The 26,586-nt window shown below is 44.9% G+C and overlaps 1 protein-coding gene across 2 annotated transcripts in view; it reads left to right on the forward strand.

Annotated features, from left to right (window-relative positions):
• The first annotated feature begins 1,459 nt into the window (after positions 1–1,459).
• Positions 1,460–26,586, forward strand: part of LSM10 (LSM10, U7 small nuclear RNA associated) — a 31,459-nt gene continuing 6,332 nt past the window's right edge. Inside the window, exon 1 of one of the 2 annotated variants that reach the window (XM_077295864.1) lies at positions 1,460–1,613. The gene's annotated coding sequence lies outside the window, so the exon portion shown is untranslated. Of the gene's footprint in view, positions 1,614–1,740; positions 1,759–26,586 lie in introns of those variants that run through there. The other variant, XM_077295865.1, reaches the window with a different exon arrangement.

A 26,586-nucleotide genomic window follows, 5' to 3' on the forward strand; every position in this document is an offset into this window, starting at 1 on the left:
CAGTGATGCTTTGCGGCAATGACCTGTGATGACGTGGGTCTCGCGAGACCGCTACGTCATCTGGGGTCATTGCCACTAGGCATTATTGGGAACGGGAGGAGTGGGAAGGCTGCAGGGCCGCCGGAAGGTGAGAATATCACGATTTATTATTTTTAACATTCTTTTACTATTGATGCTGCATAGGCAGCATCTATAGTAAAAAGTTGGTCACGCTTGTCAAACACTATGACAAGTGTGACCAACCGTCAGTTTTCCAAGCGATGCTACAGATCGCTTGGAAAACGCTAGTGTTTAGCGGGTATATGCATACCAATTCCGTATGCGTTTTACCCGCGGCAGGGAGTTCTGGAATAGCAGCAAAAATTTCTGCGGCAATTAAGGGACTGAAGTGGGAAAAGTGGCACTATGTGCAAGAAGAGACGTTTTTTGAGCCATGTGGGTATGTGCACACGTAGGTGGGATGTTTGCGGATTTTTCCGCACTGCTTTTGTAAATCCGCAGGTAAACCGCACTGCGGATTACCTGAGGATTTACCACGGTTTTTGTGCGGATTCCTATTGTGGAGCAGGTGTAAACCGCAGCGGAATCTGCACAAAGAATTGACATGCTGCGGAATGTAATCCGCTACGTTTCCGCACGGTATTTTCCGCAGCATGTGCACTGCAGATTTGGTTTTCCATAGGATTACATGGTACTGTAAACTCATGGAAAACAGCTGCTAATCCGCAGCAAAATCCTCACCGTGTGCACAGACCCTAAAGGCCCCGTCTCTCTTAGCGACGCTAAAGCGATCCCGACAACGATACGACCTGTCAGGGATCGTTGCTGCGTCGCTATGTGGTCGCTGGTGAGATGTCAAACAGTGAGATCTTCCAACGATCGCTGCTGCGATCTCACTGTTTGACATCTCACCAGCGACCTGTACAACGATGTCACATGGGAGCTATTATGACGATTCAGTGTCTGAGTCGTCAACGAGGTCGTTGGTAAGGTGTCAAACACAGCGATGTGTGCTACCCAGCGGGACCTCAACGATCAAAAAATGGTCCAGGCCATTCCGACACGACCAGCGATCTCACAGCAGGGGCCTGGTCGCTGCTACGTGTCACACATAGCGAGATCGCTACTGAGGTCGCTGTTGCGTCACAAAACTTGTGACTCAGCAGCGATCTCGCTAGTGATCTCGCTTAGTGAGACGGGGGCTTTAGAGCCGGCTCTTTTTTGGCGAGGTGCGCCGGACTCGGACTGCCAGCGCGCCTTCCACCTTCAGCCTGCCCCACGCTGCCCTGATGCACCAATCAGCGTCAGGCCAATTGCAGCCTGGCAGCCAATCAAATCACGGAACTGCACAGCCAATGAGCGGCTGCAGCTCCCAGAGACCGACACTCCCACTACACAAAGGACCGCTCACACTGTCCTCCTCCCCGCCTCCAGGATTGGTGCAGCCACTCCAACAGTTTGATTGGTTGAGGCATAGTTACAGCCATAGGTGAAAACAACTGTCGGTTATGAAAGCAGATACTCTGGTTGGTTGCGAGGTGATCATGTGACAAAGAAGAAGCGCTGCTCCGCCGTGAGCGGATGACTGGCGTGGGTTCCACAGCACTGTGACTGTAAGTAGTAGGAGCTTATGTGTCCGCGCACCAGTTCCCACAGCTCGGGGTACTCGGCTACTGTGCTGATCGCACTGACCATATCGCGGGTGTGTGTGGGCTGTGCCCCGTGTAGGACCCTCTCCTGTCCAATCATCAGCCAGAGGTAGAAGTCTGAGAAAGGTGTAATCGCTCTAGCGGCCACCAGGGGAGCACGTGAGCCCAATGGTTCCGGTATTGCTGTCGGTGCAGACTGACTCTCACCTGACCCTGCCGCTCACGGACCTAGCTCTGGTTCCACAGATGGCTGCCGACACTTGTCGCACAGTAAATTGTCTACAATCTACTCTCTTGCTCTTCCGGCAGCGTGGTGTCACATGACCATAGCAGCCAATCAGCGATAAAGTCCTGAGCTGTCTTGCCCCCGTCTTCACACTGCGGTATCTGGTTAGAAAATCCGCTTGGTTAGCTGCTCCTCTGCCATTTTGTTGTGGTGTCTTCCCATGCAGGACTAATGCCCTCTGCTCCATGTTGGAGCACTCCCAAGCACTGTGGTCTCCACCAAGTACAGCTAAGACTGAAGCCTTTCTTTGTATGGCTTCCGCATGGCGCCATAGATCTCTAGTGAGCGCTCCTCACCCGACTTGCTCCATATTTGTCAGCGCCACAATCAGCAGGGTGCTACCTGTGTAACGTGACGATGGCGCGGACCCACGGTCTGGCCACCAGAACAATTCTGGGCATATTAGCGCTTTCTCATGCGGAGTCTTTGTTCTACTAGGACTGCATCCTGCAATAGGCACTTGGCCCGTATTTCCTTGTATAACCACCATATTCTACAGCACTTTCCAGACCTATCACTGTCCCCACTGGGGCTCACATTCTCAGTATGTCTGGAGTGTGGGAGGAAACCTAGGGAGAACACACCAACTCCTTGTAGATGTTGCCTTTGGTGGGATTTGATACCAGTACTGTCCATCAGTCATTAGCTGTGAGGTCAATACTCGGGCCTAATCCAGGCTTGGTTCGTTTTTATCAGAGTGAACCTGTTGACATTTTCTGTTGACAGCCGAAAGCACCTGTCTGTTATGACCCCCCACCCCAGCGGCACTAAAAACCTGCTCAGATAAGATGCCAGTGTCAGGGCAGCACAACCCCTCCGAGGCATAGAGGGCCAGGTGTCCAAATTTGAGACCCAATAGTTGAAGGTTGCAGAGTAATTGGGGAGTACGCTGGTTTTGTTGACCAGTTTTTGCTTGACCATCTTTATAATCCTTTCCCTCATTGTCAAAAATACCAGGTCGTCAGGGCATGGATGCTAGGGAGGGTGTCATGAAATTGGCCCAGACCTTTGACACTGTACTACTTCCCTTCTGTACCTGGTGTGTGTCTCCCATGCCTCCCCTCCTTTGTTAGGCAAGGAAGCTTGCCCCATGCCACTAGCGTTGACTGATGGGATTTTTTTCAACATATTTTCCACAGTGGCCTTCTGGTATAGCACCATTTCAGTAGATCTTTCCGTCCAAGGAAGGAGAGATGCAAGGTTCTCCTTGTAGCATAAGTCTAGCAGGGTGAACAACCAGTACTCTTATTTATTTTTATTTTTTTTCTCCTAAGATGAATGTAACACGAGGGTCATGGGAAAGGCAGTGGTGCAAAAAGTCTGCCATATGTGCCAATCTCCCTACAGCCAACAATTCACTGTCTCCTCCATGATGACGGCTCTCCATCTCATTTTCACTCTATTCCTCCTCATTCATTTTTTCAGCCCATCCATGTAGGAGAAACGGGACGAAGTTTGTGTGTGTACTAGCCCCTGTTGCGCTTGCACCTTTTCATTGTTACCCAATCCGTGCTGTGCCAGTGAGATGAGGCTGAGCTGGGTAGTTTCTCATGTGCATTGTGGCGTTCCAGCTTGTGGTGACGTCGCACACCAGTTGGTGAGCTGGCACTTGCATGCGCTGCTGCAGCACTGCCAGAGCAGCGGCAGCTGTAGCAGAAATGGGCACTGACGTGGCATATCAGAAGCTGCTGAACCACCAAGTTAAACTCATGGGCCAAGCGTGGTACGTGTGTGAGCTTCATAGCCGCCGCCAGGTTACAGCCATTATCACACAAGACAATGCCTGGTTATAGGTTCAGTGACAAGCGGCACAGATTTGTTTGGTCTGTTTTTCCTTTCAATAACTTTGCCATAGTGTAATGTTTGTCTCCTAGACAAATTTAGATTCAGCAGAGCCTGTTGGGGACCGAGTACCGAGGGACTTCTGCTGCCATGAGTCGGCGAAATCCGCAGTGTTTACAAGCTTAAACGCCAACATTCCTACAGCAAGTAGCCTGGAAATGTACCCGTTTAGCCCTTTAGGAACTTTCCTTTTCGTTCCAAGGCCTGGGGTAGTGACAGCTGAATGATGTGCTGGTACAAGTTTTTGGAAGTGCCTGATGATGGTGCCTCAGAATATGCAGGGCCGGAGGCATTTGTGCCAGTGTCATGAACAGGGATTGGGAAGCACTTAATACAGGGGAAGAGGCAGTGGTCTCCCCGGCTGGCACCAATCGTAGACCCTGGCATTCGGCCCACTGAGTCGGCTTAGATGACGTGCCTGATCATTGTGGTGGTGGTTAGGCTTTTAGTGGTGAGTCCCCTGCTGATCTTGGCATGGCACAGGATGTACATGAGCTTTTATTTTATTTTTTGTCTTGGCACTCTTAAAAAAAAAAACAAAAAAAAAAAACAAACAAACTGGGGAACAACTAATTTTAACAGAGAAATTTACAAGTGTGGGTGCTCTGTGGAACAGTTGCCCGCCATTGCTCTCTGGTCACTCCACCGTCTCTTCCTGCCTGTTTCGGTGCTGCAGATTTCTCCCCCTCAGCGTTGCCGGCCTCACTCTACATGCCAGCTTCCCAGGTTGGGTCGGTAAATTTGTCATCCACCACCTCATCTTCCACTACAGCACCCTTGTCTTCCTGACTTGTGGACTTCACAACAACCTAACTTATTGGAAACTGATCATCATCATCATCATCATCATCATCATCCACCCCGTTTTTTGAAGATGAGCTAAAAATAGCGTTAAATAGGGGCAGAGCTGGGCGTTACATTAGTGTCTTTTGTGTGCCTTTATTACCCACCTATGCTGCTGAAATACCTTTGTAAAGTCGCCGTTTTCTGCTGTCACTCACGCTGGTCTGGTCCTATGGGCGTGGTCACAGCGCTGTTTCTCCCCCAGATCAGGCTCATCATTCCGTTGGTGGCGTAGTGGTGTGCGCATGTCCAACAGAGAATATCCACTGCCCAGGTGATGAAAAACAGCGCGATCTGCGCTATTCAGCCGTTTACCGGTGGGCGCGGCCATCTTTCCTGTGGCCGCGCGTGCGCAGATGGAGCGCTCTGCTGCCCGGGGCTTCAGGAAAATGGCCGCCGCGATCTCCATCTGCGCACGCGCGGAATCCCGCGGCCATTTTCCTGAAGCCCAGGGCAGGAGAGCGCTCCATCTGCGCACGCGCGGCCACAGGAAAGATGGCCGCGCCCACCGGTAAACGGCTGAATAGCGCAGATCGCGCTGTTTTTCATCACCTGTGCAGTGGATTAGCCTTTTGGACATGCGCACACCACTACGCCACCAACGGAATGATGAGCAGGATTCTGGGGGAGAAACAGCGCTGTCACCACGCCCATAGGACCAGACCAGCGTGAGTGACAGCAGAAAACGGCGACTTTACAAAGGTATTTCAGCAGCTTAGGTGGGTAATAAAGGCACACAAAAGACACTAATGTAATGCCCAGCTCTGCCCCTATTTAACGCTATTTTTAGCTCATCTTCAAAAACCGGGGTGACAGGTTCCCTTTAAGTGATCAAAACTGTTGGCTGATGAGACTGGACTGGTTGCTGCTGCCAAGCATTATCTGCTATCCAACCGGCCATCTGTTTGATCTGCTCTGGCTGCCTCCCTGCTAAGTGGGACAGGAAGCTATGTGTAATATATGGGCATGTTTCTTGTGCTCCAGCAACGGTCACACCTGCCCCAAGTCCTCTGTGTCTGCGTGCGCCATCATCAGCACTTTCCCATCCCTTACCGCACACGCCTTGTGCATTTTCTTTTTTTAAAATAAGATACATTTTTGTTGAATCTTTCAATATAAAACAACCTTGCACATTTTCTAACTGCTAGGACATTACTTGTTCCCTAAGGCTTCTTTCACACTAGCGTCGGGCTCGGCCCGTCGCTGTGCGTCGGGCCGAGGTTCCCGACGCTAGCGTTGTCCCCGCCGCACAACGGGGGCAGTGGATGCATTTTTCCAGCGCATCCGCTGCCCCATTGTGAGGTGCGGGGAGGTGGGGGCGGAGTTCCGGCCGCGCATGCGCGGTCGGAAAAAGCGGACCGTCGTGAGCAAAGAACGTTACATGGTTTGGTTTTTTTTGCTCCCGACGGTCCGCCACTGCACGACGCATTCGTCGCACGGCGGGTGCGACGTGTAGCAATCCGTCACAATGCGTCGCTTCATGTTAATCAATGGCGAAAAAACGCATCCTGCAAACACTTTTGCAGGATGCGTTTTTTCGGCAAAACGACGCATTGTGACGGAATGCAGTTAACGCTAGTGTGAAACAGGGTGGATTGATTTAAATCACGCCGATTTAAATCATGATTTAAATCACGATTTAAATCAAAAGATTTTTTTCTATTTAAATCGGATCGATTTAAATCATGATTTTAATCATGATTTAAATCACTGATTTAAATCAAAAGGTTTTTTTTAATATAAATCACGATTAAAATGAGAAGTGAGAGCAGTGCGCATGTGCGCCCATAGTTACACGGACGAAACTAGGGGCAACGATCTAACGCCAGGGTGAGGGGGGGACCCCAAAGTAAGTAAAAATCTTTTTTGTTTTACTATATGGCAATAGGTAGGTGTTTAAAAGCAGCATGTCTTAATTGTATAAACTATTAATAGCCTCCACATTTTGTTCATACTGCCCCTTTAATTCCACACTTCTAGCTTGGTTTCACTTTTGGTTTAGTTTCTTTTTCCATTCAGTTGACATGCCCAAACTTGTTGGATAGTCAGCATCCTACAGAAACCTCTGGAAGAGCATGGCATTGTGAATGTTACACATATACAGCCTTTATTCTACTGAGTTAAACAACTCAGCTTTATCTCATGATGGAAGAACCTTTGGATGGTAAAATATTTTCCTCAAAAAGCAGTTTATTGAAAAAAATCCGATTTAAATCAAAAAAATCCGATTTAAATCAAAAAAATCCGATTTTTTTGATTTTTTTTAAAAAACATTGATTTTTATCCACCCTGGTGTGAAAGTAGCCAAAGGCTACTTTCACACTAGCGTTAACTGCAATCAGCCACAATGCGTCGTTTTGCCAAAAAAACGCATCCTGCAAAAGTGCTTGCAGGATGCGTTTTTTCCCCATAGACTTACATTAAGCGACGGATTGACACACGTCGCAACCGTCGTGCGACGGTTGCGCCGTGTTGTGGCGGACCGTCGGGACCAAAAAACGCTACATGTAACGTTTTTGCTCCCGACGGTCCGCTTTTTCCGACCGCGCATGCGCGGCCGGAACTCCGCCCCCACCTCCCCGCATCTCACAATGGGGCAGCGGATGCGCTGGAAAAATGCATCCGCTGCCCCCGTTAGGGTCTCGTGCACATTAGACTATAGCCTATGAAAACTGATGAAGTTAACCATGACCAACATTGATTAGCTGAAATTAAACAATGAGTGATTGCTTTTAGCAGAGTTACAGACAGTGTCATTGTCTAGAATGAAATCGGACATGTTTGAATCTTTTGTCCATAGTCGGATGAAAGAAGTTTTGTCCATGAGCGATATGTCTATTAAAGAGGAGTCACAGAAAAATTGCCTGTCCTTTTCCCCATGACGTTCAGTGTGACCCATTGAATGACTAAACTTTTCTGTTTATACAATGTTTTGCAGCTTTAGTCATTCAACAGATAGTCTTGTTGAACCGTCTTCCTTCTGACCTCTTAACTGCATTAAAACAGCGTCCGCTAAGGGGCCTTATTCCCTCATCACAGTTTTAACCCCTTAATGACAGCCATACGTCTTTTTACTGACCTGAGATGTAAGAGACTAGCATCTCCCCATACAGGTGACAATCCAGCAGCTGTACACTATAGCTGACAACTTGCTGCATCAGCCACGATCAGTGTTGGCACCGTCCATATCTGTTTAACCCCTTAGATGCTGCTGTCAATAGTGACATTATAAATGGTTAACAGTGTATTAATGTTTTGCTGTGGTATGACTATCTGGATTAGGCCGGGGTCACACTAGACCGTAATACGGACGAGTGCTATGCGATAAAAAATCGCATAGCACTCGGCCCAATGTTAATCTATGGTGCAGCTCCCATCATCCGATATTTTCTCCACCGTATTTCGGATCCGAGGGAACTCGCAGCAGGCTGCGATTGTCAGCGTATCTCGGCCGAGACTCGCCAATGCAAGTCTATGGGTGCGAGAAAAAATCGGATTACACACGGACCATGCGTGTGCATTGCGAGAAATACGCAGCGGTGTTCTATAGAAAAGCCGGTAATTCAATTGCCGGTTTTGCATTTCTCCTTCACAAACCCGACAGGATATGAGACATGGTTTACATACAGTAAACCATCTCATATCCCCTTTTTTTTTGCATATTCCACACTACTAATGTTAGTAGTGTGTATGTGCAAAATTTGGCCGCTGTAGCTGCTCAAATAAAGGGTTAAATGGCGGAAAAAATTGGCGTGGGCTCCCGCGCAATTTTCTCCGCCAGAATGGTAAAGCCAGTGACTGAGGGCAGATATTAATAGCCAGGAGAGGGTCCATGGTTATTGGCCCCCCCGTGGCTAAAAACATCTGCCCCCAGCCACCCCAGAAAAGGCACATCTGGAAGATGCGCCTATTCTGGCACTTGGCCACTCTCTTCCCACTCCCTGTAGCGGTGGGATATGGGGTAATGAAGGGTTAATGCCACCTTGCTATTGGAAGGTGACATTAAGCCAGATTAATAATGGAGAGGCGTCAATTATGACACCTATCCATTATTAATCCAATTGTTTGAAAGGGTTAAAACACACACACATGATTAAAAAGTATTTTAATGAAATAAACACAGCAGTTGTTTTAATAATTTATTGCTCTCTCATTCCATTTTCAGACCCTCGCTTGGCAAAACAATAAACACACAACATACATACCCTCTCTGATGAACTGTCACGTCCCATGAGGTAATCCATCTGAAGGGGTTAACTAATATTACAGGCAGAGCTGCGATAATCCACTCGCTCGTGCCTGTAATCCCCGGGTGCTGAAAGGAAAGCAGTGATGTGTACTTACATTCAGTCGCGGTGATGCGCCTCTGCTGGATGTTCTCATGAACTGCAGCCTGGGAACTTTTCCCCAGGCTCCAGGTCATATGAGGACATCCACCAGGGGGCGCATCACCGCGACTGAAGGAAATGTAGGTCAATGACCTATAGTTACCTTCAGTCGCGGTGATGCGCCCCCTGGTGGATGTCCTCATATGACCTGGAGCGTGGGAAAAAGTTCCCAGGCTGCAGTTCATGAGAACATCCAGCAGGGGCGCATCACCGCGACTCAATGTAAGTACAGATCACTGCTTTCCTTTCAGCACCCGGGGATTACAGGCACGAGCGAGTGGATTATCGCAGCTCTGCCTGTAATATTAGTTAACCCCTTCAGATGGATTACTTCGTGGGACGTGACAGTTCATCAGAGAGGGTATGTATGTTGTGTGTTTATTGTTTTGCAAAGCGAGGGTCTGAAAATGGAATGAGAGAGCAATAAAATATTAAAACAACCGCTGTGTTTATTTCATTAAAATACTTTTTAATCGTGTGTGTGTGTGTTTTTTAACCCTTTCAAACAATTGGATTAATAATGGATAGGTGTCATAATTGACGCCTCTCCATTATTAATCTGGCTTAATGTCACCTTCCAATAGCAAGGTGGCATTAACCCTTCATTACCCCATATCCCACCGCTACAGGGAGTGGGAAGAGAGTGGCCAAGTGCCAGAATAGGCGCATCTTCCAGATGTGCCTTTTCTGGGGTGGCTGGGGGCAGATGTTTTTAGCCACGGGGGGGCCAATAACCATGGACCCTCTCCTGGCTATTAATATCTGCCCTCAGTCACTGGCTTTACCATTCTGGCGGAGAAAATTGCGCGGGAGCCCACGCCAATTTTTTCCGCCATTTAACCCTTTATTTGAGCAGCTACAGCGGCCAAATTTTGCACATACACACTACTAACATTAGTACTGTGGAATATGCAAAAAAAATGGGAATATGAGATGGTTTACTGTATGTAAACCATGTCTCATATCCTGTCGGGTTTGGGAAGGAGAAATGCAAAGCCGGCAATTGAATTACCGGCTTTTCACAGATATCGCGCTGAATGAAATATAAATACAGAATATATATATATGTGTCTCAATGACATATATATATATATATATACTGTATATATGTTTTCCCGAACATTTGAGCACATAAATCCATTAGATGTCGGTTTTGCAAGCTTGCGAGAAAATCTCGGCATACGGATGCCATACGGATGTCACACGGATGTCACACGGATCATTTGATGCGAGGAAATCGCATCCTCGCACTGCACACGGATCACTGTTTTTGAAACATTTGTGCGATTCTCGGCCGTGAAAAACGGACCGTTTTTTTATACGTTAAGTGTGTCCCCGGCCTTAAAGGGATAATCATGCAAAGTTTGAAAATTGCTAATTTTTTAACATTTTTCTCAAATTTCTGTTTTTTTTTTTTTTTTTTTTTTTTAATAAATAAACACAAAACATATCAACCTAAATTTACCATTATCATAAAGAATGTGTCACGAAAAAAGTCTCAGTCGCTGGAATTTGTTGAAGCGTTTCAGAGTTATTACCACAAGTGACACTGGTCACATTTAAAAAAAAAAAAAAAAAAAATGTTTGCTCCACTAAGAGGTTAAAAAAACGGCGACTGTGAATAAGTCTGAAAATCTCCAGGGTCTCGGCTATAGGGGGTAGCTGAGACTATGGAGAACATGATCAAGGTCAGGTTGTCCGGTCTGCAATTACGCAAGAAAAAAATAATTGAGATGTATGTATGTGTATATGTATATACACAGACCAAAAGTTTGGACACACCTTCTCATTTAAAGATTTTTCTGTATTTTCATGACTATGAAAATTGTACATTCACACTACACTACCTCTTGAAGCTCATCAAGAGAATGCCAAGAGTGTGCAAAGCGGTCATCAAAGCAAAAGGTGGCTACTTTGAAGAACCTAGAATATAAGACATATTTTCAGTTGTTTCACACTTTTTTGTTAAGTATATAATTCCACATGTGTTAATTCATAGTTTTGATGCCTTCAGTGTGAATGTACAATTTTCATGGTCATGAAAATACAGAAAAATCTTTAAATGAGAAGGTGTGTCCAAACGTTTGATCTGTACTGTGTGTGTGTGTGTGTGTGTGTATATATATATATATGTATATATATATATATCTCTGTATCTCGTCACAGGAGAGAGAAATGATGTCCCCCCACCAGAGCCCCCCTCAGTACCTCCACCATACCCCAGGCCCTCTTGCTCTGTCCCTTGGCACTTTGCTTCCTATTCATGAAGAAAAATAGCTGGCGCCTGCGGCCGGTAACAGCAGAGCATTTTCCTATTGGTTACACACCTTTGACCATTGTGATATCCCCTATCACAGTGATCAAAATCCGAATAGTTAGTAAATCCTCCGTGTCCTTCCCTTAGATTATTATTTTATTTTTTTATAATTTGTGTGGAAACATTCCAGCGTTATTACCACATAGTGACACTAGTCAGAATTGTAAAATGTGTCGTGGTAATAAAAGGGGTTCACTACTAGGACAACCCCTTCTTAAACTAAATGTTCGGCCCTGATAAAATAATAAAGCCTGTACTCCCCTTCAGTGCCAGCTTTCCCATGGTGTTGACACTCACCAGGGCTGTGCTTTGGTTCTGTGACATGTAACACTGGCGCCCAATCAGCGCTGCAGCTCATCCCTGGCTTCCTCTTCATGATCAGTTTGTTCGAAGCTGGAGACATTGTTGCCAGCATCGATTGGGCGCCGGGCATCATGTGTCATTCCACCGCATCACAGCCCCAGTATCGCAAGTACTGACACCGTTGGAACGGCGCCAGCACGGCAGGTGAGTTTAGGCTTTTTTTTTATTGGGCCGGACATTTAGTTTAAGAAGGGGTTGTCCTAGTAGTGGAAAACACCTTTAAGGTCAAAATTAGCTGTCACTAAGGGGTTAAGCTGGAATTTTCTATTCTAAGTGTGTGTAAACTTTAGGCTGTAGGTCACTACATCATGTGCATAAAACATTTTGTCTTGTACAAATATTCAAAGTTTTACTTTCCAAATTTGCCTGGGAAATGTCACGATTTGTACTTTCCACTAGCACATAATGGCAGAAAAGTGCTAAAAAAGGAAGTGGGAGAGAAAATGTGAGCATGAATTATTACTTTTTCTGTGTAGAAATATGGGAAATGTGTACTTGATCCAGAAATGGTGATACTGTGGCTGAAAGATGAAATGCATACTTCCTCCTCTTGCCCCATAAGACACTTCTCAGGAAGGATAACCATCTGAAATGGAATCTAACATCGGGAAGGGAAAACTTCATTCCTCCTATTATCACAAGGACATGAAGAGGGCGACGTAAAAAGGATCTTGTCACCTCCAGAAAACTAATTGAACAGTTATATACGGGGGAATTGGCCCCTATAAAAATTAGCAGCATATATTTACATTTTCTAATTACTTTCACAACTAATTTTCCATATGCAAATGAGTGGCTTTCGGTGCACCCTCGGTGTGGCCAAGAGCTCCGTGCACCAGTTTATAGAGGTGCTAGATCATAAGTTTTCAACCTCCTCTTTCATTTTTTTTTCTGGAAAATTGGAGCAAAAATCAGATGGCTGAAAATTTGTATGGATTCACACCCAGCCCATGCATCGTGCCCTCAAAATAGCTTTGTCCATTAAAGGGAATCTGTACCCCCCCCCCCCCCTAATGTAACCTGAAAGATAAGAACATAAGAAAAACAAGTTAGATTACACTCACCCAGGGGCATTCTGGAATGCTGTAGATAAGCCCCCGATGTATCCCGAAAGATGAGAAAGAGAGGTTAGATTATACTCACCCCGGGACGGTCTGGTCCGATGGGCGTCGCGGTCCATGTCCGGTGCCTCCCATCTTTATACGATGTCCTCTGCTTCCTGTTGCAGCTCCGGCAAAGGCGTACTGATTTGCCCTGTTGAGGGCAGAGCAAAGTACTGCAGTGCGCAGGTGTCGGGAAAGGTCAGAATGCTGTAGATAAGCCCCTGATGGCGGTGGCCGCAGATTATAGGACCAAATTTAGGTGACAGATGACCTTTAAGTTAAAAGGAAAAAAAAAAATCTGTCAGACATGGTAACATAAGTCTGTTGTCAAGAGTAGTGCTGGTTCTAGGAAAGGGGGGGAACCAAATCAGATAGGCCTTTATAGTTACACAATATCAGATAGCATGCTCAGCACATGATGGTATCAGGCAAAGCATCCTGTAATAGCTGGAGATCTATGGTTACCACATTTACAGCAGATGATTCGTATAATTGCCTCTTTATCGCTCCCTTGTTCTGTTTCTTAATCTTATCCACCAGCTGGTTATACAGGTCCTTCTCAAAAAATTAGCATATAGTGTTAAATTTCATTATTTACCATAATGTAATGATTACAATTAAACTTTCATATACTATAGATTCATTATCCACCAACTGAAATTTGTCAGGTCTTTTATTGTTTTAATACTGATGATTTTGGCATACAACTCCTGATAACCCAAAAAACCTGTCTCAATAAATTAGCATATCAAGAAAAGGTTCTCTAAATGACCTATTACCCTAATCTTCTGAATCAACTAATTAACTCTAAACACATGCAAAAGATACCTGAGGCTTTTAAAAACTCCCTGCCTGGTTCATTACTCAAAACCCCCATCATGGGTAAGACTAGCGACCTGACAGATGTCAAGAAGGCCATCATTGACACCCTCAAGCAAGAGGGTAAGACCCAGAAAGAAATTTCTCAACAAATAGGCTGTTCCCAGAGTGCTGTATCAAGGCACCTCAATGGTAAGTCTGTTGGAAGGAAACAATGTGGCAGAAAACGCTGTACAACGAGAAGAGGTGACCGGAGCCTGAGGAAGATTGTGGAGAAGGACCGATTCCAGACCTTGGAGAACCTGAGGAAGCAGTGGACTGAGTCTGGTGTGGAAAGGCGTGTGCAGGAAATGGGCTACAGGTGCCGCATTCCCCAGGTAAAGCCACTTTTGAACCATAAACAGCGGCAGAAGCGCCTGACCTGGGCTACAGAGAAGCAGCACTGGACTGTTGCTAAGTGGTCCCAAGTACTTTTTTCTGATGAAAGCAAATTTTGCATGTCATTCGGAAATCAAGGTGCCAGAGTCTGGAGGAAGACTGGGGAGAAGGAAATGCCAAAATGCCTGAAGTCCAGTGTCAAGTACCCACAGTCAGTGATGGTGTGGGGTGCCATGTCAGCTGCTGGTGTTGGTCCACTGTGTTTCATCAAGGGCAGGGTCAATGCAGCTAGCTATCAGGAGATTTTGGAGCACTTCATGCTTCCATCGGCTGAAATGCTTTATGGAGATGAAGATTTCATTTTTCAGCACGACCTGGCACCTGCTCACAGTGCCAAAACCACTGGTAAATGGTTTACTGACCATGGTATTACTGTGCTCAATTGGCCTGCCAACTCTCCTGACCTGAACCCCATAGAGAATCTGTGGGATATTGTGAAGAGAAAGTTGAGAGACGCAAGACCCAACACTCTGGATGAGCTTAAGGCCGCTATTGAAGCATCCTGGGCCTCCATAACATCTCAGCAGTGTCACAGGCTGATTGCCTCCATGCCACGCCGCATTGAAGCAGTCATTTCTGCCAAAGGATTCCCGACCAAGTATTGAGTGCATAACTGAACATTATTATTTGATGGTTTTTTTGTTTGGTATTAAAAAACACTTTTATTTGATTGGTCGGGTGAAATATGCTAATTTATTGAGACAGGTTTTTTGGGTTATCAGGAGTTGTATGCCAAAATCATCAGTATTAAAACAATAAAAGACCTGACAAATTTCAGTTGGTGGATAATGAATCTATAATATATGAAAGTTTAATTGTAATCATTACATTATGGTAAATAATGAAATTTAACACTATATGCTAATTTTTTGAGAAGGACCTGTATATGGTTAGATTCTGCAGATCATGCATTCAGTGGACTATTCAAAGACTTACAGACCTTTTAGTTGGCTCACCTAAAGGTACCGTCACACTCAGCGACGCTGCAGTGATATAGACAATGATCCGATCGCTGGAGCGTCGCTGTTTAGGTCGCTGTAGAGACGTCAAACACAGCAGCTCCACAACGATGCAGGAGCGATCCTGTGACGTAACGGCGACTCACTTATCGTTCTCACAGGTCGTTAGCTCCATGTAAAACATTGCTGACATCGTTGCTTTTGCTGTCAAACACGACGATACACGCCGACCTGATGATCAAATAAAGTTCTGGACTTCTAGCTCCGACCAGCGATATCACAGCAGGATCCACATCGCTGCTGCGTGTCAAACACAACGAGATCGCTAACCAGGACGCTGCAACGTCACGGATCGTTGTCGTTCTCGTTGTAAAGTTGCTGCGTGTGAAGGTACCTTTAGGCTAGTCATCTGTTCACAGAATAGCAATGTTATACAACCTGCAAGTCAACTGGTCATCTAGAACTACTGCTACTACCATGTGCAAACTTAAAACTGACTAGAGATTGATGTCCACTTAAATATAAATACCTACTCTTAGCATGCTCTTCTCACATAATTTATAATGATTTGGGATCCAAGGGGGAATGTTTTCCTCCTTGTGGAAAGTGACAGGCCTGCGTTACGAGACTTATAGGCCAAGCAATGCTTCGTTGATAATTTAAATATGCAAAAAGCCTCTTCAGAGAGGAAGCAGACTTGAACTCTAGCGCCACCTATTGTATGTAGCAGGAGCATTGCATAGCCTGAGAGTTTCCTTAGGCCAGCTTGACACTCAACACAAGCAGAAACATTCCCACTACCAGTCAGAAACCAAAATTAGATTTCTTGCTTTGCACTGAGCAGGGGCAACACCCCAAAGCATGTGTCTGCAAAAGGAGTTTCTGGTTTGGCTTATTATCCCAAGTCATGTGGCAAGGTTCATTAACTCCTTCACGACCTTGCCCTTTTCTGTTTTTGCATTTTCGTTTTCCGCTCCCCTCCTTCCCAGAGCCATAACTTTTTTTATTTTTCCATCAATATGGCCACGTGAGGGCTTATTTTGTGGGATAAGTTGCACTTTTCAACACCATCATTGGTTTTAGCATGTCGTGTACTAGAAAATGGGGAAAAAAATTCTAAGTGCAGTGAAATTGCAAAAAAAAAGTGCAATCCCACACTAGTTTTTTCTTTGGCTTTTTTGCTAGGTTCACTAAATGCTAAAATTTACCTGCCATTGTGATTCTCCACGTCATTACGAGTTCATAGACACCAAACATGTCTAGGTTATGTTTTATCTAAGTGGTAAAAAAAAAAATTCCAAACTTTGTAACAAAAAAAAAATTGCGCAATTTTCCAATACCCGTAGCGTCTCCATTTTTCGTGATCTGGGGTCAGGTGGGGGTTTTTTTGCGTGCTGAGCTGGCGTTTTTAATGTTACCATTTTGGTGCAGATACTTTCTTTTGATTGCCCGTTATTACATTTTAATGCAATGTCGCGTCGACCAAAAAACCGTAATACTGGCGTTTCAAATTTGTTTTCTCGCTACGCCGTTTAGCGATCATGTTAATCCTTTTTTTTTTTTTTTTTATTGATCGGGCGATTCTGAATGCGGCGATACCAAATATGTGTAGGGGTCATTCCATATCAAGTGATCCAAATATGAATATTTTTTTTACCTGACGTCTTTAGATTTTTTTTATTTTTTGTTTTTATGAAGTACAACTTTAGTTAATTACAAATTAAAAGTTTAGAATTTTTTTCTTTATCAGTTAATTTTTTACAGATTTTTAAAGTTTTAAAAAAGTGCGGATTTTGGCCTGGTATGGCTTTACATTTTTTATCATATCTCGGGCTAGAATTAAGATATAGAGGTGGGAGAGGCATCATTTTTCTCAGAACGGTACCGGCTTTCATTTGATATGTCACAAGACTATGTTTCTTTATATTTTGTTTTGGTGAAATCAAATTAAACATTTTGATGTGCAATTCTGAAAAAAACGTATGTTTTAAAATTGTGAAAACATGCATGTGTGTTACTTGTGTCCTTGTTTATATTTGTACAGGGATTCAACTTGGGATCTATCACATTTGTATTTTTTTTTTAAGCCTTGAATCATCTGATTTTATGTTTGTGTGAGTTTCTTCCCTTTTTCTTTTCAAACTACAACTTATTGCATTCAGCATTTATATGTAACAATAAAGAAACACAAAAAACAATTACCAAAGTGCCAGAATAAATGCATCTTAATCATCATAACAACCTGCTCAGCATTTTCAACCTGAATTCATTGAACAAGCCAAAAGATAAAGGCTGGGGTCACACATGCGTGTTTTACGTACGTAAGAGCGCAAAAACTACGTACGTAAAACTCGCATTACATACGGCACAATGCTTCTCAATGGGGCTGCTCCTATTAGCCGTATATTACGGTTCAGTATTATACGGCTTTCTACGGCCGTACAAAATCGCAGCATGCTGCGTTTGTCAGCGTATTGCGCAAATAATACGCCAATGAAAGTCTATGGGGGCGAGAAAAATACGGATTCCACACGGACCAGCAGTGTGACTTGCGAGAAATACGCAGCGGTGTTAGTGAAAAGTCGGTAATTCAATTGCCGGCTTTTCATTTCTCCTGCACAAACCCGACAGGATATGAGACGTGGTTTACATACAGTAAACCATCTCATATCCCCTTTTTTTTTTGCATATTCCACACTACTAATGTTAGTAGTGTGTATGTGCAAAATTTCAGCGCTGTAGCTGCTGAAATAAAGGGTTAAATGGCGGAAAAAATTGGCGTGGGCTCCCGCGCAATTTTCTCCGCCAGAGCGGTAAAGCCAGTGACTGAGGGCAGATATTAATAGCCAGGAGAGGGTCCATGGTTATTGGCCCCCCCGTGGCTACAAACATCTGCCCCCAGCCACCCCAGAAAAGGCACATCTGGAAGATGCGCCTATTCTGGCACTTGGCCACTCTCTTCCCACTCCCTGTAGCGGTGGGATATGGGGTAATGAAGGGTTAATGCCACCTTGCTATTGGAAGGTGACATTAAGCCAGATTAATGATGGAGAGGCGTCAATTATGACACCTATCAATTATTAATCCAATTGTAGGAAAGGGTTAAAAAACACACACACATGATTGAAAAGTATTTTAATGAAATAAACACAGCGGTTGTTGTAATAATTTATTGTTCTCTCAAATCCATTTGCAGTCCCTCGCTTGGCAACATAATAAACGCACAAGATACATACCTTCTGATGTACTGTCAGGTCCAACGATGTAATCCATCTGAAGGGGTTAACTAATATTACAGGCAGGAGCCCTGCTAATGCAGGTGTGCTCCGTGCCTGTAATCCCCGGCGAATGAATGAAATGTAGGTCATTGACCTACATTTCCTTCAGTCGCGGTGATGCGCCCCCTGGTGGATGTCCTCATATGACCTGGAGCGTGGGAAAAAGTTCCCAGGCTGCAGTTCATGAGAACATCCACCAGAGGGCGCCTCACCGCGAATGAATGAAATGTAGGTCAATGACCTACATTTCATTCATTCGCCGGGGATTACAGGCACGGAGCACCGCTGCATTTAGCAGGGCTCCTGCCTGTAATATTAGTTAACCCCTTCAGATGGATTACATCGTTGGACCTGACAGTACATCAGAAGGTATGTATCTTGTGCGTTTATTATGTTGCCAAGCGAGGGACTGCAAATGGATTTGAGAGAACAATAAATTATTACAACAACCGCTGTGTTTATTTCATTAAAATACTTTTCAATCGTGTGTGTGTTTTTTAACCCTTTCCTACAATTGGATTAATAATGGATAGGTGTCATAATTGACGCCTCTCCATTATTAATCTGGCTTAATGTCACCTTCCAATAGCAAGGTGGCATTAACCCTTCATTACCCCATATCCCACCGCTACAGGGAGTGGGAAGAGAGTGGCCAAGTGCCAGAATAGGCGCATCTTCCAGATGTGCCTTTTCTGGGGTGGCTGGGGGCAGATGTTTGTAGCCAGGGGGGGGCCAATAACCATGGACCCTCTCCTGGCTATTAATATCTGCCCTCAGTCACTGGCTTTACCGCTCTGGCGGAGAAAATTGCGCGGGAGCCCACGCCAATTTTTTCCGCCATTTAACCCTTTATTTTAGCAGCTACAGCGCAGAAATTTTGCACATACACACTACTAACATTAGTAGTGTGGAATATGCAAAAAAAGGGGGATATGAGATGGTTTACTGTATGTAAACCATGTCTCATATCCTGTCGGGTTTGTGCAGGAGAAATGAAAAGCCGGCAATTGAATTACCGGCTGTTCACAGATATCGCGCTGATTGAAATCTAAATACAGAATATATATATATATATATATATATATATGTGTCACAATGACATATATATATATATATATATATATATATATATATATATATATATATATATATATTGTGTATATATATATATATATTGTGTGTATATATATATATATATATATATATATATATATATATATATATATATATACTGTATATATATATATATATATATATATATATATATATATATACTGTATATATATATATATATATACTGTATATATGTTTTCCCGAACATTTGAGCACATAAATCCATTAGATGTCGGTTTTGCAAGCCTGCGCGAAAATCTCGCAGTACGGATGCCATACGGATTACATACGGAGGATGCCATGCGCAAAATACGCTGACACACCCTGACTACGGATCACTATTTTGGGAACATTTCTCCGTATTACGGCCGTAGTACGGACGTATAATACGTGGCGTATTGTCTTACGCCATGTGTGACCCCAGCCAAAAGGTGATCACATCCTCAAGTGTGATTTTCTAAATACAGTCTGATCCTAATTATATGTTAAAAACCAGATTAAAAGAACCAATATTTTTACCAGCTATTTATACATGGAACAATTTTTTTTCTACTATATCACTAAACATGTCATTTATGAAGTGTTTAAGAAGAATAGTCCAGTAGTTAAATCCTCGTACTATAAAATATGAACTAATCAAACAATTAATAGTAGGTTTTTACACTGGCCTTCTATCATCAATGTGTCCCTTCTAGAGGATGAAATGTCATCTTGCTCATAAGCGCTCCCTAGCAATGGCTGTTTCCTTTTGTGTCACTTCTATGTCTAAATTTTCACAATCTTTGGAGAGTCCAGTAGCCACCAGCGCCGATCATATTCACAGGTCACATCGCCAGTTCTGTCATCCATGGCCGCTCTTGTGCCGCCTTCTACCACATCATGGACGTCACTGTCTTTATTTTCCCTACATGGGATGACAGTCCGGTATTGCCGAGTCCCTGTGATGGGTTCTGCTTCCTGTAACCGATGTTATAGCAAACTCTCCTCCTCCCCATAATCCTGGTTTGTACAATACATGAACTGGATGTTAAGAGTATTTTTCTCCCTCCATTTGAGGAGTTTCCTGGGTGATAAGACTTGGTGTGAATCTGGCCTCTGGAGGCCCGAGCTGCCGGCCTGTCATCTGCTCTGCAGTCACTGTCTACCCCTGTTCAATCTCAGGTTGGGCCCTAACAAAGCTTCTCCTCTGTTCTCTCCTGCTTCTAAGCTCTAACATAATAAAATAATACAGGAATATCTAACAATCATGGATTATTTGGTAAATATGGACCCCACACTTCTACACCACAGGCTGAACAGACCTGAAATCAAGATTTTTGAACTGACACTGTAATAGTTTTATTTTTTAAAATATGATCCCATCACGATCCCAGCTTGTATTTTGGTCTAGATGTGGCTAGGACCATAACAGGCACATGTGCTGTTTTTGAAATTTTTTAATTAAACGTTTGTTTCGGAAATATATTTTAAAGTTTTGCGCTTGCGTTTGCATAGGTAAAATTTTATTAAAGATGCTCTTGTGACATATCTGGTGAAAGCCTGTACAGTTCTGAGTAGAATGGTGTTTATTTTGTTTCACTATCTCTTTTCTAGCCTGAGTTATGGGGAGAAATGTAAAGGCAGACAACACCGAAATTCACACTTTTTCCGAACTTTGAAAATCAATAAAAAATAAAAAATCTAGATTTTTTTTTCTTCTTCATATTTTGCATTCTCTGACACACTATTGCCAAATAACAAAATCTCAAAAGAATTAAAAATATAGTGGTAAAAATCATTGGTTCACTTGACATGGAATGACCCGTAGGTTTGATTTTTTTTTTTTTTTGATTTTTTTATTTTAATTTGAATGGGGCGAAGGGTGGGTGGTTTAAACTTTTATATATATTTTTTTTTTCATATATTTTTTTTTTTTTACTTTTGCCATGCTTCAATAGCTAGAAGAGGCTAGAAGCTGGCACAACTGGGTCGGCTCAGCTACATAGCAGCGATCATCAAATCGCTCCTATGCAGCTGAATTACAGGCTTGCTATGAGTGCCGACCACAGGGTGGCGCTCACAGCAGGCAGGCCGGCATCAGTAACCATAGAGGTCTCAAGGACATCTATGGTTACCATCCTGACGCATTGCCGACCCCCGATCATGTGACGGGGGTCGGCGATGCGATCATTTCCGGCCGCGTGGCCGGAAGCACTGGTTAAATGCCGCTGTCAGCGTTTGACAGCGGCATTTAACTGGTTAATAGCGGCGGGTGAATCTTGATTTCACCCGCCGCTATTGCGGGCATATGTCAGCTGTTCAAAACAGCTGACATGTCCTGGCTTTGAGGTGGGCTCAGCGCCGGAGCCCACATCAAAGCAGGGGACCCGACCTCCGCAGTACTAGTATGGTGGAGGTCGGGAAGGGGTTAAAGGGAACCTGTCACCCCAAAAATTGAAGGCAAGTTAAGGCCACCGGCATCAGGGGCTTATCTACAGCATTCTGGAATGCTGTAGATAAGCCCCCGATGTATCCTGAATGATGAGAAAAAAAGGTTAAATTATACTCACCCAGGGGCGGTCCGATCCGATCCGATGGGCGTCGCGGTCCGGGGCCTCCCATCTTATGATGACGTCCTATTCTTGCATTCACGCTGCGGCTCCGGCGCAGGCATACTTTATCTGCCCTGTTGAGGGCAGAGCAAAGTACTGCAGTGCGCAGGTGCTGGGCCTCTCTGACCTTTCCCGGCGCCTGCACACTGGAGTACTTTGCTCTGCCCTCAACAGGGCAGATAAAGTATGCGTGCGCCAGAGCCGCAGCCTGAAGACAAGAAGAGGACGTCATCATAAGAAGATGGGAGGCCCCGGACCGTGACACCCATCGGATCGGACCGCCCCTGGATGAGTATAATCTATCTAAACTTTTTCTCATCTTTCAGGATACATCGGGGGCTTATCTACAGCATTCCAGAATGCCCCTGGGTGAGTATAATCTAAGGGTACTGTCACACAGTGCAATTTTGATCGCTACGACGGCACGATTCGTGACGTCGCAGCGTCATATGATTATCGCTCCAGCGTCGTAGACTGCGGTCACACTTTGCAATCACGGCGCTGTAGCGATGCCGAAGTCCCCGGGTAACCAGGGTAAACATCGGGTTACTAAGCGCAGGGCCGCGCTTAGTAACCCGATGTTTACCCTGGTTACCAGCGTAAACGTAAAAAAAAAAAAAACGTACATACTCACATTCCGGTGTCTGTCCCCCGGTGTCTCAGCTTCTCTGCACTGTGTAAGCACCATAGCCGGAAAGCAGAGCGGTGACGTCACCGCGTCACCGCTGTGTCCGCTTTCCGGCTGGCCGGCGCTCACAGTGCAGAGAAGCTGAGACGCCGGAGGACAGACACCGGAATGTGAGTATGTACTGTTTGGTTTTTTTTTACGTTTACGCTGGTAACCAGGGTAAACATCGGGTTACTAAGCGCGGCCCTGCGCTTAGTAACCCGATGTTTACCCTGGTTACAAGCGAACACATCGCTGGATCGCTGTCACACACAACGATCCAGCGATGTCAGCGGGAGATCAAGCGACGAAAGAAAGTTCCAAACGATCTGCTACGACGTACGATTCTCAGCAGGGTCCCTGATCGCTGCTGCATGTCAGACACTGCGATATCGTATGGATATCGCTGGAACGTCACGGATCGTACCGTCGTAGCGATCAAAATTGCACTGTGTGACAGTACCCTAACTTGTTTTTCTTATCTTTCAGATTACATGGGTGGGGGCTTATCTACAGCATTCCAGAATGCTGTAGATAAGTCCCTGATGCCGGTGGCCTTAGCTCACCTTCGATTATGGGGATGACAGGTTCCCTTTAAAGGGTCGATATAGACTTTTAGTATTGCTGCACCCAACAGATGGCGCTAGAGTTCAATAGCTTCTTCAAACTTAATTTATAGAGGGTCATTCAAAAATGTAGTTGGTCATGTCACTTCCTGTTGTATAGGCACTGACCACACTGCTCTTTTTTCCTCTTGTATAGGACACTCCACTAACACAATTTCATGGAGTCACACAATCTTTGTTTGCCTGGCTTCTGCTGTGGAGAGCCAGGTCTGGAAATGGCAAAGAATCGCCAACTTTTTGTGGACTGTCCATACATTTCTGGACAGTTGGCAACCCAGGCTTTATCATTAAGAATCATTATAAAACAAAACATGCCATTGTCTTTTGTCCATGGATGCTGACTATTACTGGACAGATTTTTAGGTTTTTTTGGTACATCAACTATGGAACATTAATTTGTGAGCTGAAAATTACGGTAATAATGATTTCTGCTCCAACCTGAGAGGGATCAGTTGGGAGCTGAGATTGATGGATCCATAACAGAACAGATGCAAACAGAAGTAGAAGTTGACTATATAGGGGACTATTTAGTCTCCATCGTGTCCTTTTATTGAACATGCCAAAAAGAGCTGCTCACAGAACTTCTTATTCAGCTAAAGAATGGACACCAAAGAGTAGCCAAACAGATCTTGTTATAGACACTCAAGTGCTGTGGCTTAGAAATTGCATTTTTAAAAATCTCCATGTGTCTTTCTTGCATAATGGGCAATAAAAATCTGAAGCTAGTGTATTCACTTTGAAGCCAAATGCAGATCTGTTATACACGGTCTGAGTATGGACTGCAATGTCCTGACCCACCAAGGTTCCTCTTTTCTGAACTCAGCACTCTGATATATGTACATGAAGCTATTGAGATTAGGTCAGAAGACCGAAGGCCAGTCCGAACATCACAGTCTATACTCGGACTGCGTGTCGTAGACTCCTGATTTGGGAATTTTTTGCATATTCTATTTTTTTACACCTTCAAATCTAGTGTGTCCAAATATGTCACCCATATTACTCAAATTGCACATACAAATGTTACAAACTAGAAACCCCCTTTTAACAAGAATTTCTATGTCCTCTACTTGTTAGAGGGGTGGCTTGACAATAAGCAGATCAGAGAGTACTCCAAAGATCAGCAGTTTTCTGTGGGTGAGCTGAGACATACGTGTTCATTTTCCCAACATTGTCATCACAAGAGACATAAAGCGTTTCACAGGATCCATTCAATTGAATCTTCTCTCTGAAATGCAGAACATCACAGGTCTTCCCAGAGTGAGAGATCTATGTAACCACTCTCCATTCTCTCCAAAGGATGAGAATCCTCAACATTGAACCACCCTGTAGTAACTTAACCCCATTTATCCCATATGACGTACTATCCCATCGAGGTGACCTGGGACTTAATTCCCAGTGACGGGATAGTACATCATAGTGGATCCAAAATGGCCGTGGGGGGCCTTCTGAGTCCTACAGGGAGGTGGCATTCAAGCGCCTGCTCAGAGAAGGCATCGGCAAGCCTCCTGCACTGCCTGTCAGATCGCTGATCTGACACTGCTCTGCAAAGTGTCAGATCAGCGATCTGATAATATATAGTGATGTCCCTCCCCCAGGGCAATGTAAAAAAGTTTAAAAAATATATACCGTATTTTCCGGCGTATAAGACGACTTTTTAACCCCTTAAAAGTCGGGGGTCGTCTTATACGCCGGGAGTCGTCTTGTACGCCGAGTGCAGACACCATTGTGTATGTGGGTGGGGGGGAGTGGTCCCGATAACGAAGAGGGGGCGTCTCACAGGAAAGTGTGAGTGGAGTATCCCCCATTACCTCATTGTAGCTGCAGTGTGGGGTGTCTGTGCTGGGGAGAGGCTGCGGCTGCTGCACCTCTTTGTGCCGCGTGGGTGCTGTGGAGCGGCGGCTCCTCTTCGTGCAGCGTCGGGGCTCTGTGCTGTGGGGCGGCGTATATTCGTGCAGAATCAGTCGGGGCTCCTCCGGAATTTCCTCAAAGCCCGGAGGCCCCGGCAGCTCCATTGCTGCGATCCGGTGGCCTCCGGGAAAATGGCCGCTGGGGGCGGCGCATGCTCAGATTCAGATCTCGTCCCGAGATCTCGGGAGACGAGATCTGAATCTGAGCATGCTCCGCCCCCAGCGGCCATTTTCCCGGAGGCCACCGCATCGCAGCAATGGAGCTGCCGGGGCCTCCGGGCTTTGAGGAAATGCCGGAGGAGCCCCGACTGACTCTGCACGAAGATACGCCGCCCCACAGCACATAGCCCCGAAGCTGCACGAAGAGAAGCCGCCGCCCCACAGCACAGCACCCACGCGGCACAAAGAGGAGCAGCCGCCGCCGCTCCCCAGCACCCCACGCTGCAGCTACAATGAAGTAATGGGGGATACTCCACTCACACTTTCCTGTGAGACGCCCCCTCTATTCATCAGGACCACACCCCCACCCCCCAAAAGGCACATTAGTCACCGGCCCTATAGGACAACATACAGCGTATAAGAAGACCCCCGACTTTTAAGAAGATTTTTCTTATACGCCCGGTCCTTATACGCCCAGTCGTCTTATACGCCGGAAAATACGGTATATATATTTACATGTGTAAAAAAAAAAAAAAAAAAAAAAAAAAAAAAGTTCCAATAAATACATTTCTTTATCTAAATAAAAGTACACATATTTAGTATCGCCGCGTCCGTAACGACCCGACCTATAAAACTGTCCCACTAGTTAACCCCTTCAGTGAACACCGTAAAAGAGGCAAAAGACGACGCTTTATTATCATACCGCCAAACAAAAAGTGGAATAACACGCGATCAAAAGACAGATATAACCATGGTACCGCTGAAAAAGTCATCTTGTCCCGCAAAAAACGAGCCACCATACAGCGTCATCAGTGAAAAAATAAGTTATAGTCCTCAGAAAAAAGCGATGCAAAAATAATTTATAAAAGTTTTTATCGTATAAAAGCGCCAAAACATAATTTCAGGGAATTAGGCTGCAAGCTGAAAGCAAGGACCTCTAACGTGGTATTTTCCGAAATACTACCTGTGCCACGCCAGAGAGGCAACAGGAGATTAGGGAGGTTAATAAGTGGCTCAAAAATTGGTATAGGAAGGAGGGGTTTGGGTTCCTACAGAACTGGGCCGACTTCTCAGTTGGCTACAGGTTCTACGCTAGGGACGGGCTGCATCTCAATTGGGAAGGTGCAGCTGTGTTGGGGGAGAAAATGGCTAGAAGGTTGGAGGAGTGTTTAAACTAGGGAATGGGGGGGAGGGTATTCAATTTATAGGAGGGGAAGATAGTGCAGATAGAGACCTGG

This window comes from Ranitomeya variabilis, chromosome 3 (assembly GCF_051348905.1).
Source record: "Ranitomeya variabilis isolate aRanVar5 chromosome 3, aRanVar5.hap1, whole genome shotgun sequence".
Lineage (NCBI taxonomy): Eukaryota > Metazoa > Chordata > Amphibia > Anura > Dendrobatidae > Ranitomeya > Ranitomeya variabilis.